This window comes from Rhinoderma darwinii, chromosome 5, assembly GCF_050947455.1.
Source record: "Rhinoderma darwinii isolate aRhiDar2 chromosome 5, aRhiDar2.hap1, whole genome shotgun sequence".
Classification (NCBI taxonomy): Eukaryota; Metazoa; Chordata; class Amphibia; order Anura; family Rhinodermatidae; genus Rhinoderma; species Rhinoderma darwinii.
In genome coordinates, this window is record NC_134691.1 from 304,779,220 (window position 1) to 304,793,542 (window position 14,323).

At 41.4% G+C, this 14,323-nt stretch overlaps 1 protein-coding gene across 3 annotated transcripts in view; it reads left to right on the top strand.

The window, feature by feature from the left end:
• RBM33 (RNA binding motif protein 33) overlaps window positions 1-14,323 on the top strand; it is a 90,262-nt gene that overhangs the window by 1,052 nt on the left and 74,887 nt on the right. The window lies entirely within an intron of this gene.

Below are 14,323 nucleotides of genomic sequence, written 5' to 3' on the forward strand. Positions count from 1 at the left end.
GCTTTGCGCAAAATTCTGACAAAAAAAGCCATAAAAACGTCACTTGTACATACACCCTGCACCTGGCCGGTGTTATTGGGTGGCCCACCGCCCGCCACTGTTTACATCGCTGCAGTGATCACATGCTGTACAGACACATGACTGCTGCAGCCAATCAATGACCACAGTGGTGACATCTGTTGTGTGGCACTAGTCACAGCGGTTACATGTTGGTGTGGCACATCATCGCCATCAGGAGAACGTGGGAGCATTGGCGCTGGGTGAGCAAAGACATATTTGTTATTTTCTACTGTAATAAGCTGCCACGTTTTATTTTTAATCTGGAAAACCCCTTCAAGGAGTTGTTTTAACCCCTTTAATACCGAAGGTATTTCAAACCTTAATGACAGAGCAATTTTTTAAGTTTTTCCATCGTCGCATTCAAAGATCTATAACTTTTTTTTATTTTTGCGTCGACATAGCTGTATAAGGTCTTGTTTCTTGCGGGACAAGTTGGAATTTTTTAATAGCACCATTTTGGGGTACATAGAATTTATTGATTAACTTTTTTGAGAAGTGAAAAGGAAAAAAAATGCAAATTCGCCACACTTGTGCATCCTAAATTTACGCCGTTTACCGTGTGGTATAAATAACACAATAACTTTATTCAGCGGGTTGTTGCGATTGCAACGATACCAAATTTATATAGATTTTGTATGTTTTACTACTTTTACACAGTTAAAACTTTTCAAAATTATTTGTTTTTGTGTCTCCATATTTGAAGAGCCGTAAATTTTTTTATTTTTTCGCCGATCCAGTTGTATGAGGGCTTTTTTTTTGCAGGACGACTTGTAGTTTTTATCGGTATGATTTTGGAGTAGATGCGACTTTTTTATCATTTTTTTTAAAAAAATTTTTTAAGGCTGGATTCAAAGAAAACAGCAATTTTTGCATGTTTTTTTATTTTATTTTTTACAAAGTTCACCGTGCGGATTAAATCATGTAATAACTTTATAGTCGGGGTCGTTACGGACGCGGCGATACCAAATATGTGTAACTTTTTAACTTTATTTTGTTTTTTTTTAATAATAAAGCAGTTTGTAAGGGGAAAAGTGGGTTTTTATTTTTATTTTTTTCACTTTTTATGAAACTTTTTTTTGCTTTTTTACTAGTCCCACTAGGGGACTTCAGTATGCGATCATACGATCACATTTATAATACACTTCAATACTTCTGTATTGCAGTGTATTATGCCTGTCCGTGTAAAACGGACAGGCATCTGCTAGGTCGTGCCGGAGGCATAATCTAGCAGGCATTTACTACAGGCAGACTTGGGGGCCTTTATTAGGCCCCCCGGCTGCCATAGAAGACAGACACTCAGCGATCTTATCTCCGGGTGTCAGTGGGATGAGAGGGAACACCCTCCCTCTCTCCAAAACAACTCAGATGCGGTGCTCACTATTGAGCGATGCATCTGAGGGGTTTAAATGGGTGAGATCGATACGTAGAAAGGCAATTGCATCGGAATAAAGCCCGTTTGTGACCGACGTAAAAACACTATGGGGCGGTCACTAACGGGTTAAAGAGGCTCTGTCACCAGATTTTGCAACCCCTATCTGCTATTGCAGCAGATCGGCGCTACAATGTAGATTACAGTAACGTTTTTATTTTTAAAAAACGAGCATTTTTGGCCAAGTTATGACCATTTTTGTAATTATGCAAATGAGGCTTGCAAAAGTCCAAGTGGGTGTGTTTAAAAGTAAAAGTCCAAGTGGGCGTGTATTATGTGCGTACATCGGGGCGTTTTTAATACTTTTACTAGCTGGGCGTTCTGACGAGAAGTATCATCCACTTCTCTTCAGAACGCCCAGCTTCTGACAGTGCAGATCTGTGACGTCACTCACAGGTCCTGCATCGTGACGGCAGCAGAGGCTACAGTTGATTCTGCAGCAGCATCAGCGTTTGCAAGTAAGATCGACTTACCTGCAAACGCTGATGCTGCTGCAGAATCAACTGTAGCCTCTGGTGCCGATGTGGCCGTCACGATGCAGGACCTGTGAGTGACGTCACAGATCTGCACTGTCAGAAGCTGGGCGTTCTGAAGAGAAGAGGATGTTACTTCTCATCAGAGCGCCCAGCTAGTGAAAGTATTAAAAACGGCCCGATGTACGCACATAATACACGCCCACTTGGACTTTTACTTTTAAACACACCCACTTGGACTTTTGCAAGCCTCATTTGCATAACTACAAAAATGGTCATAACTTGGCCAAAAATGCTCGTTTTTTTAAAATAAAAACGTTACTGTAATCTACATTGCAGCGCCTATCTGCTGCAATAGCAGATAGGGGTTGCAAAATCTGGTGACAGAGCCTCTTTAAAGACTTGGCAGTGGGAAAAAGTAATAAATAAATGGGGAAAAAAATAAAAACATAACTCGTCTGTTACATCCCCCCCCCCCCCCCAGCACGGATGCTCCGGTGTTCTCCTGACGGTCTTTGTTGACATTCCAGTAGCGATGATGTGTCATACCAGGCACATGACCACTGTAGTTAATCGCTGGCCTCGGCAGTCGTGTGCCATCCTTGCTGACATCACCGCTGCAGCAGTCACAGGGTGGTATGGCATGTCATCCCTGCTGGTATGTAAAGAGCGGGGGAGTGATGTGTTTTCTCTTTTTGTAAATTTATTTTCTGCTGCCATGGCATTTTGCGCGTGGTCACCTAATCAGTTGCTGGCTGCATTGGTGACGTCGGCATGTTTGGCACCCTACTGCTACCGTCAGCGATTGGCTGTCGTGGTCACATGTCCATGTATGACACTTTGGGCTGCCGATGCCAAAAAAGAGAAGTCAGGGGCATCCTAAGTGTAGGATGGGTTCTTAATTTAAGCAGCAAGTAGATCACGTTTATTTATTTTTAGTCCCTCTCGGGGACCTGGTTCTGCTCGTTTCTGCGGGTGCCAAGTGATGCCTAAGTCTGGATTCACATGGTACGTTTTTGTTGTGTGTTTTTTTTTTTTTTTTGGTTTTGTCAGATAAACGCCCATGTCCCTCAATAGGAGTTGCCCTTCCGTTGAGTGGTTACGTCGGAGGTTTCCGTGGTGTTAACCCCTGAACGGAAAGGCATACTGAAACCTTAGCTTCCGTTTCCCTCACCATGGATCTCTATGGTGACGGAAACGTTGCTAATGGTTTCCATTTGTCACCGTTGTGACAGGGTTCCGTTGTTTATTACGGAATCAATAGTGCAGTCGACTGCGCTATTGATTCCGTCAAGGACAACTGAACCCTGTGACAAACAGAAACCTTTAGCAACGTTTCCGTCACCATTGAGATCAATGGTGAGGGAAACGGAAGCTAAGGTTTCAGTTTGCCTTTTTGTTGAGGGGTTAACCCGACTGAAACCTTTGACGTAACCCCTTAACAGAAGGGCAATGCTAAAAAACATGACGTTTTTCACGTCCGAGGTGCCCCCGTGCGAGTTCCGTTTTCACGGATCCCCATAGATTTGAGCCACAGACTGAAATCTACGTGTGCTATAATTTTATGCCAGTTTTCTGTCGTAATAGACAATAAATTTGTTGTTCTAGCAGAGGCCCGCAAACCTTTCCAGGCCGTGTTCTGCGGTCCGGGCTCACAAGTGTCACTCCGTGGCCGGCCGACCTGGAAATCCCAGCCGTGCACATGGCTACGGTCGTGTGCATGAGGCTTTAGATATTTCCATAAAAACTGCTGTGGTTTGACATTATACTTTAGTTATGTACTGGAAGGAAGTGCTGTATTATCAGACGTTCTGGGTTATGAAATTCTACTGTAGCAGTTCTGCAATGTTAAATTCGAGACATTGATCCCACGAGTTGTAAGGACGTGACCAAACAACTCCCCAGATCACAGCTCCCTAATCCCGGAGTATGACATTGACCATGAAGTTGTACTTTACCAGCCTGCCATGCCTTGTCCTCTCCGTGACACTTCTACGTCCTTTTCCAGAAAGCTCTCCAAGTACGGACAACCTGGTGGATATTCGGCTGAAGTAAAAAAACTTCTGTCGTCTTTAGAAGATACCGCTTTGTATGAACTGCCCGTCCTGTGCTAAGCACTTTGTAGTGAAAAACTCGCACATAAAGATTGCAAGCTTCCTGTATAAAAACTGATCCAAATGCTGCAAAAGTTTCCCATAGAAACCTATTACCACTAGTGTCTGCTATAGGCAATAGTCACATGTGAAGTCTCCCATATAAAAACCATGCATACAACAGTGGAGAAGACACCTATCCGAACGTTTGATCGGTGAGGGTCTGAATACAAAGTACGGCTATATACACTGTCTTTGGCTCATACACTGCTCTCCAAGGATCGCTCCTACAGCCCCATCCTTCTAGCTATTTCTGGTGGTCTTTGAACCGGTTTACAAATTCTGAATGTGTCTTTCAGTTTTTTTTTCTTCTGAATGAGTGACCCTTAACCCCTTCCCTCTTTAGCCACTTTTGACCTTCCTGACCGAGCCTCATTTTTCAAATCTGACGTGTCACTTTGTGGTAATAACTCCGGAATGCTTTCACCTATCCAAGCGATTCTGAGATTGTTTTCTCGTGACACATTGGACTTTAAGTTACTGGCAAAATTTGCTCGATATGTTCAGTATTTAATTGTGAAAAACACCAAAATTTAGCGAAAAATTGCAAAAATTAGCATTTTTCTCAATTTAAAGAGGCTCTGTCACCAGATTTTGCAGCCCCTATCTGCTATTGCAGCAGATAGGCGCTGCAATGTAGATTACAGTAACGTTTTTATTTTTAAAAAACGCGCATTTTTGGCCAAGTTATGACCATTTTCGTATTTATGCAAATGAGGCTTGCAAAAGTACAACTGGGTGTGTTGAAAAGTAAAAGTCCAACTGGGCGTGTATTATGTGCGTACATCGGGGCGTGTTTACTACTTTTACTAGCTGGGCGCTCTTATGAGAAGTATCATCCACTTCTCTTCACAACGCCCAGCTTCTGGCAGTGCAGATCTGTGACGTCACTCACAGGTCCTGCATCGTGACTGCCACATCGGCACCAGAGGCTACAGTTGATTCTGCAGCAGCATCAGCGTTTGCAGGTAAGTAGCTACATCGACTTACCTGCAAACGCCGATGCTGCTGCAGAATCATCTGTAGCCTCTGGTGCCGATGTGTCCTCGCTCGTCTGACACGATGCAGGACCTGTGAGTGACGACACAGCGTGATCTCTGGAGAACACGGCTGTGTCTGCACTGCCAGAAGCTGGGCGTTGTGAAGAGAAGTGGATGATACTTCTCATCAGAACGCCCAGCTAGTAAAAGTAGTAAACACGCCCAGATGTACGCACATAATACACGCCCACTTGTACTTTTACTTTTCAACACGCCCAGTTGTACTTTTGCAAGCCTCATTTGCATAAATACGAAAATGGTCATAACTTGGCCAAAAATGCTCGTTTTTAAAAAATAAAAACGTTACTGTAATCTACATTGCAGCGCCGATCTGCTGCAATAGGAGATAGGGGTTGCAAAATCTGGTGACAGAGCCTCTTTAAATGTATCTGCTTGTAAGACAGGCAGTTATACCACACAAAATTGTTGCTAATTAACATCCCCCATATGTCTACTTTAGATTGGCATCGTTTTTTGAACATTTTTTTTTATTTTTCTAGGACGTTACAAGGCTTAGAACTTTAGCAGCAATTTCTCACATTTTCAAGAAAATTTCAAAAGGCCATTTTTACAGGGGCCAGTTCAGTTGTGAAGTGGCTTTGAGGGCCTTATATATTAGAAACCCCCAAAAAGTCACCCCATTTTAAAAACTTCACCCCTCAAAGTATTCAAAACAGCATTTAGAAAATGTCTTAACCCTTTACACATGTCACAGGAATTAAAGCAAAGTAGAGGTGAAATTTACAAATTTCATCTTTTTTTGCAGAAATACATTTTTAGTACAATTTTTTTTATAACACAGAAGGTTTTACCAGAGAAATGCAACTCAATATTTGTTGCCCAGTTTCTGCAATTTTAGGAAATATCCCACATGTGGCCGTAGCGTGCTACTGGACTGAAGCACTGGCCTCAGAAGCAAAGGAACACCTAGTGGATTTTGGGGCCTTATTTTTGTTGGAATAAATTTTAGGCACCATGTCAGGTTTGAAGGGCTCTTGCGGTGCCAAAACAGTCAAAATCCCCCAAAAGTGACCCCATCTGGGAAACTACACACCTCAAGGAAATTATCTAGGGGTACATTGAGCATTTTGACCGCACAGGTTTTTTACAGAAATTATTGGAAGTAGGCCGTGAAAATTAAAATCAACATTTCTTCAAAGAAAATGTAGGTTTAGCGATTTTTTTTTTTTCTCATTTCCACAAGGACTAAAGGAGAAAAAGCACCGTAAAATTTGTAAAGCAATTTCTCCCGAGTAAAACAATACCCCACATGTGGTAATAAACGGTTGTTTGGAGACACGGCAGGGCTGAGAAGGGAAAGAGCGCTATTTGGCTTTTGGAGCTCAAGTTTAGCAGGAATGGTTTGCGGAGGCCAGGTCACATTTACGAAGTCCCTGAGGAGACAAAACAGTGGAAACCCCCCACAAGTGACCCCATTTTGGAGACTACACCCATTGAGGAAATTATCTAAGGGTATAGTGAGCGATTTGACCCCACAGGTTTTTTGCAGAAATTATTGGAAGTAGGCCCTGAAAATAATAATCTAAATTTTTTCAAAGAAAATGTACGTTTAGCTTATTTTTACTCATTTCCACAAGGACTGAAGGAGAAAAAGCACCACAAAATTTGTAAAGCAATTTCTCCCGAGTAAAACAATGCCCAACATGTGGTAATAAATGGCTGTTTGGAGACACGGCTTGGCTTAGAAGGGAAAGAGCGCTATTTGGCTTTTGGAGATCACATTGAGCAGGAATGGTTTGCGGCGGCCATGTCACATTTACAAAGCCCCTGAGGGGAAAAAACAATGAAAACGCCCAAAAAGTGACACCATTTAGGAAACTACACCTCTTGAGGAATTCATCTAGGGGCGTAGTGAGCATTTTGACCCCACAGATGTTTCATAGAATTTATTAGAATTGGGCAGTGAAAATAAAAACAATCCTTTTTCTTCAATAAGACGTAGCTTTAGCGCAAATTTTTTCATTTTCGCAACAAATAAAGGAAAAAAAAGAACCCAACATTTGTAAAGCAATTTCTACCGAGTACGGCAATACCCCATATGTGATCATAAACTGCTGTTTGGGCACACGGCAGGGCTCAGAAGGGAAGGACCGCCATTTGGAGTGCAGATGTTGCTGGATTGGTTTCTGGGTGCCTGTGGGCCCAAAACAGTGGAAACCCCCCAGAAGTGACCCAATTTTGGAAACTACACCCCTCAATGCATTTACCTAGGGGTGTAGTGAGCATGTTAACCCTGCAGGTGTTTTGTAGAAATTAGTGTGAACTCGATGTTGCAGAGTGAAAATGGGATTTTTTTCCACAGATATGTGGACAATATGTGGTGCCCGGCTTGTGCCACCATAACAAGACAGCTCTCTAATTATTATGCTGGGTTTCCTGGTTTTAGAAACACCCTACATGTGGCCTTAATCTCTTGCCTGGACATTGGACCAGGCTCAGGAGTGAAAGCGTACCATGTAAAATTGAGGCCTAATTTGGCGATTTACAAAGTATTGGTTCACAACTGCAGAGGCTCAGATGTGAAATAATAAAAATAAACCCCTGGGAAGTGACCCCATTATGGAAACTGCACCCCTCAAGGCATTTATTAAGGGGTGTAGTGAGCATTTTCACCCCACAGGTCTTTTCCATAAATAAATGCGCTGTGGATGGTGCAAATTAAAAATTTATATTTTTCCCTAGATATGCCATTCAGTGGCAAATATGTCGTGCCCAGCTTATGCCACTGGAGACACACACCCCAAAAATTGCTAAAAGGGTTCTCCTGGGTATGACGGTGCCATATATGTGGAAGGAAACTGCTTTTTGGGGACATTGTAGGGTTCAGATGGGAGGAAATGCCATTTGGCTTTTGGAGCGTGGATTTTGCTTGGTAGTAGTTTTGTTTGGAGTCTTACTGGTGTTTCCGTTTATAATGTGGGGGCATAGGTAAGCCGGGCGGAGTATATAAGGGGCATAGTCAGGTGGTATAATAATGGGGTAAAAAAAAACAATAAAATAATCCATAGATGTGTGTTACGCTGTGAGGCAATCCTTTCTGCACAGGCCGGTGTCGCACTGATATATGGCGTCCTTTATTATCCCCCTTTTGATCCACACTCCGCGCCTTTGTAGTTTGGGGAATTTTGCTAGGAAGTGTTGTCCTGGTATAATACGGGCACCGTCTCTTCCAGCGGATATGTTTGGGCCCTCCCTTTCCTGGTTCCCTAATTTTAGGTCCTTGATAAATCGCCTCTTCAAACAGAAGAAATGTTCCCCTCGGGCACAACTGCATATTTTTTTATTTCCTGACTTATTGGAGCCATAACTAATTTTATTTTTCATAGACGTAGCGGTATGAGGGCTGGTTTGTTGCGGGACGAGCTGTAGTTATTATTGGTACCATTTTGGGGTACATGCGACTTTTTGATCACCTTTTATCCTATTTTTTGGGATGCCAGGTAAACAAAAAAACGCAATTCTGGCACAGCTTTTTTTGTTTTTTTTATACAGCGTTCACCACGCATTATAAACTACATGTTAACTTTATTCTGCGGGTCAGTACGATTCCGGCGATACCTAATTTATAGCACTTTTTTATGTTTTACAACTTTTTGCACAATAAAATTACTTTTGTAAAAAGAATGTATTTTTTCTGTCGCCAAGTTGTGAGAACCATAACTTTTTAATTTTTTTGTCAACGGAGGTGTATGAGGGCTTGTTTTTTGCGGGACGAGCTATAGTTTTTATAGGTACCATTTTTGGATACGTGCGACTTTTTGATCACTTTTTATTCTAACATTTGTAGGGCAAAGTGACTAAAAAACAGAAACTCTGGTAACGTTTTTTACGTTTTGTTTTTTTACGCTGTTCACCGCGTGCAATAAATAATATAATGATACCTCAGGTCGTTACGGTCGCGGCGATACCAAATACATATGGTTTATTATTACTTTTCAATAATAAAGGACTTGATAAGAGTAAAAGGGGGATTGTGTTTTATTTGATTACTTGAAACTTTTATTGTTTTCAAACTTTTATTATTTGCACTTTTTTTTTATACTTTTTTTTTACACTTTTTCTCAAGTCCCACTAGGGGACTTGAAGGTCCAACGGTCAGATTTTTTTTTTTCTAATACATTGCACTACCTATGTAGTGCAATGTATTAGATCTGTCAGTCATTCACTGACAACAAGCCGATTAGGCTTCGCCTCCCGGCGGGGCCTAAATCGGCTTCCGTAATGGCAGAGCAGGAGACCATTGTGTCTCCTGTTGCCATAACAGCAGTCGCCAGTCCTGATTGCCTGTCAGGGCTGGCGATCTGCTAGTAACCGCTACGATGCAGCAATCGCTTTCGATTGCTGCATCGAAGGGGTTAATGGCAGGGATCGGAGCTAGCTCCGGTTCCTGCCGTTACAGGTGGATGTCAGCTGTACAGTACAGCTGACTTCCACCGCTGATGACGCCGGATCAGCTCCTGACCCGGTGCCTTCTTGCCAGCAGCTACGGAAGCCGATCAGGCTCCGCCGCCGGGCGGATCTTGACCGGCTTCGGTGCTAGGCAGACCAGGAGGCCAGTATTAGGCCTCCGGTTGCCATTGCAGCCACCGGAACCCCGGCAATTTCATTACTGGGGTTCCGATGAGCTGCAAACACCTTAAGTGCAGCGATCGCGTTTGAGCGCTGCACTTAAGGGGTTAATGGCGGGGATCGAAGCTAATTTCGGTCCCCGCCGTTACAGCCGGATGTCAGCTGTAAGATACAGCTGAGATCCGGTGATGATGGCACCGGCTCAGCTTCTGAGCCGGTCCCAAACATTCGGCGTACATGTACGGCAAGATGCGGGAAGTCAATGCTTTCCATGACGTACATGTACGGCAAATGTCGGGAAGGGGTTAAAATGCTATGTACACCTTTTGAAAGGATTGTTTTTAATAACATCAATGCTATATGTGTTTCTGATCACATTTGACATTTATTATTTTTTTTAACTTTTCGGCTTCTTTGTCAGTTCAGTCGAACTGAGAATGGGTTGTCTCTGACACACAGGATCCACCTAATATCGATCACATCTAAGTTCATGACACGCAGGAGCAGCTTTCAGCCGAGCCGTCCGTTCAGGTGAACTGACGGAATCTGCTTTGACAGAACGATAAAGCTTTTATGTTTACAGGATCCATAGATTCTGTATCATAAAAAGTGAGAACATTTTTCAATAAGTCAATTTAAAATTTGTTTAAAAACACAAAATATTGATTTATTAAAAGAAATAGTTCCTTTCAAAAGTGTACATAGCTTTTAAATTGCCCTAAACCGTATAATCCCGTCTAATGCTCAAACTTTTTTTTCATTATACAATAAAAATGTATTTAATCCAGCATCTAATAATCCTGAAAGTCTGATAATCCAGTACTTGTTTTTAGCGTAGTACCGCAATATATTATGGAATTTCCCAAGACCAGGGAACATATCTGGGATATCAATTTAGGAAATTACTCAGATTAAAATTGTGCGTGTTCCATATTTTTCTATGACCGTCAGTGAGGGTATATTCACACGGCTTAGCAAAATACGTCTGAAAATACGGAGCTGTTTTCGGGCGAAAACAGCTCCTGATTTTCAGATGTTTTTGTAGCAACTCGCGTATTTTACGGACGATATTGGAGCTGTTTTTCAATGGAGTCAATGAAAAACAGCTCCAAAAACATCCCAAGAAGTGGCATGCACTTCTTTTTCGCGGGCGTCTTTTTACTTGCCATATTTTGACAGCGACGCGTAAAATAACACCTCGTTGGAACAGAACACCGTAATACCTATTGAAAGCAATGGGCAGATGTTTGTAGGCGTAATGGAGCCGTTTTATCAGGCGTAATTCTAAGCGTAAAACATCCGAATTACGTCTGAAAACCGTGCGTGTGAACATACGCTAATTCAGTATCCTGTTGCATTGATGCCGTATGAAAATAATTTGACTGTGTTCTGTCTCGGGTTCGGTGGCTGGATGGGGGTTGGGGGTATGAGTGGTGAGCGGTTACTTGTTAATACTTTCGTTATATCAGCGCTCTGGGGATAATGCGCCATTACATGGACTGGCTGGAGAGGTTATGACTGAATCATTTACATCAGTTTTTCTTCTTGTGCTGATGTTGGAACTCACTAACCCCGAGTTTGAAGTCAACCTTGCAGGGACATTTTCTACAACTCAATCGAAATGCTATTGTTTCATCTGCTTTAGTGGTGTCTGTATCTACTTTATCAGCTCTTGACAGGGTTTTGACTGCCTGCTGCCGTCTCCCTATGGATTTGCTTTGAAATGTCTACTCTTAAATGAGTTAAAATCTGATTTCCCACCAGAACCAATCTCCAAGGTATAAAGAAGCTAAATTTGGAAGTGTCATTGTACCACAAGTCAATCCACATGGAAATCCAAGCTTTATTGGTTTATGGAATTGATCATTCAGGGAAATGATCCCCAACCATTCCCTAAATATTCCTGTTGGATTCAATACTATAATTATTTAGACTATAGAAGTAAGTCTTAAATGAGTATTGTACCATTATAAATCGCTGTCCCATAAGCAGTCGTAAGGATGAGTGTAAACACTTATATGACTAGGACACTGCTGAGCTCCCCAGAATTGGAAAGGTTAAAGTGAAGCTAAACGTTCGGCAAACTTGTGACATGAAAACTGGCCTTGTCAATCGCAACCAATCGAAGGTCCGCTTTTATTTTACCAGACAAGTTCAGGGCTATATAAAACTTTTTCTATTATTATTATTTGTAATGTATGTTTTGCCAATCTAAACTTTTTTATTATAAACATTTATTTAAAAATTAATATAGTCTTAGTGCTGTAGCCTTCATGTATCCACTATACATAGAAGCTGCATAACGCCACTCCGATTTGATCGGTATGAGGGTTCGATTTTAATGTTTTCAGCAATTGCACGATCAGTGAGAAATCGTTCGCTCGTCATTGATCGTGTCTTTTGTGATGGTCTAAGGCTAGGATTTCACATTGTGGTTCAAATCCGTTTTTGCCACGATTTCGTGGCAAAAAATGCATATGAACTGCAATGTGTGATCCCATCCTAAAGATTATCGTTTGGCGTTCTATTTCCCTCATGTAAACAGGCATTGCCTAGTCGTTAGCAGACAAGAAATGGGGAAAGACGAGATCTCAAATTATAGAATTGAAAAAAACGAAACATAAAATTGTTACCTTCATGTCTTTTTTGACGCTCCCTTTTTTTTTACCAGTTTATCTTTACGGGAGTAAGTACCTCGGTGGCCTGGCAAAAATAACTATCTTGGACTTTAGCACATTTCTAAGCTCACACTCTCCTAGGACTTGAGCAGCCCCATATTAAGAATGTGTTCTAACAAGATACCATTTGTAGATCCATATTGAACGTTGTGTTTTTTGAAAAATTTTATGAATAGTTTATACTTTTTCTATTAACTTTTTAATGCGTTGCTGCTCTGGTATTTGCTGCTCTTGAGCGTGAATTGCCTAATGTTGATATAACCCCTCCTTTTCCCATAAGACCTGTGATGTGTTTTGAGTCTTGATTAAAATACTGATGTAGTGGATGGACATACTCCTCTTTGTAGGTGATTATAGGCTAAGATACGCTTAGGACCTTCTTAAGGCAGGGTGATTGGTCCATAAGTCTTCTTTATATCTGTGCAATCCTTTTACAAGAAGCTCCCCAAGTATCACATGGCTCCACTCATATCAACAACCTATATGATCCTGACAAGTAATCAATACAAAAATGTATATGTGATGAATAATAAAGAAGGGGAAGAATGACTATTCAATGCGTTGGCGAGTCTATACGCAATCAGATGCTATCCTGGTGATTCTCCGTCATTGATTATGCTAATGATCCGCAGTGATTGACTGATTACAACCTGATACCTTGCTTTGGATAATCCTTTGGGTTTTTCCTTTCATTCCCCCCCCCCCTCCATTCTGCTGCTATCTTCAGTGGTGGGGAGGGTCTGGGAACAGGGAGTACCTAGTTTCACAGCGGAAGGTCATGAGATACAGGAAGAAAGAAATAAATTAAACATATGCAATTGATGTTGGGGCAAATATGAATAAAGATCTGAAACGGCTGACGTTTTGCTCTGTATCTTTTGCATACATACTCCTGTCACTGTACTATGTATATCAGATTTAAAATATGCCGCAAAAATCGCCAACATTTTGTTACTCTGTGAACTGTGAGCAGTAAATATGCTCTATACTTGGGTGTCACTGGTGCAAGGTGACAGCCTCGTTTACTCAGACGTCCATTTATAACTATATGGAGGTGGTGCATACATTAATCTCTATGAACGTGTCACAACTATATGGACATTGGCAAGTAAACGGTCACAGCGCCCTATGCTCAGGGACCGGATTGCAATGATGAAATTTAAGCTCGTTTAGTCTAATATCAAGTCAATGATCGGTATGGTAAAAGTCAAGTAAGCACGCTCTACAGTTTTCATATTTCCCCTTGTGTTTACCTGCCTGCTTGGCTCGTTGTCGTTTTTTTTTTAACCTCCTTGTGTGATTTGTGCGGGTGTAAACAGACTAGAACTCCTATTCTCGCGATTGGTGCGTATTTGAGCCGTCAGACCTCTACCAATCAAACGTTTATAGTCGATAACCACGTTACCCGGTTCAGGATCAGGCACCGATTAGACTTTTTTTTGGCATGTGATAGTCAGACGGCTATAACGATTTTATTTGTTGGGCTAACGACGTGATTTTTATTTTTTTTCCTTGATCAATACAGGTTTCTTTTTCTTATTTTTATACGCATTAAATTAGATTTTTTTCGCATTTTTAGGCCTATTGTTTGAAAAAATATATATACTTTTTTTTTTTTTTTTTTACACGCGTTAACACATTTTGCTACCCTAAAATAGACTTTTTATTTGTGATTGTCATGGTCTACCCTTAAATTTTGTAATCTTCCATATCTATTTTAGGGTAATTGGGTCTTGGCTAGCATTATGACAGTGATTAGCGGGGGAGGGTATTTTATGTGTCGTTTTTTTATTTAATTTAATTTTTGTTAAAAATAAATAAATTAGATTTACGCTTTCCCTCAAAAGTCAGAAAAGGCTCCTTTGGGACTTCTATTATTTCATATTGTTACACTATTCCA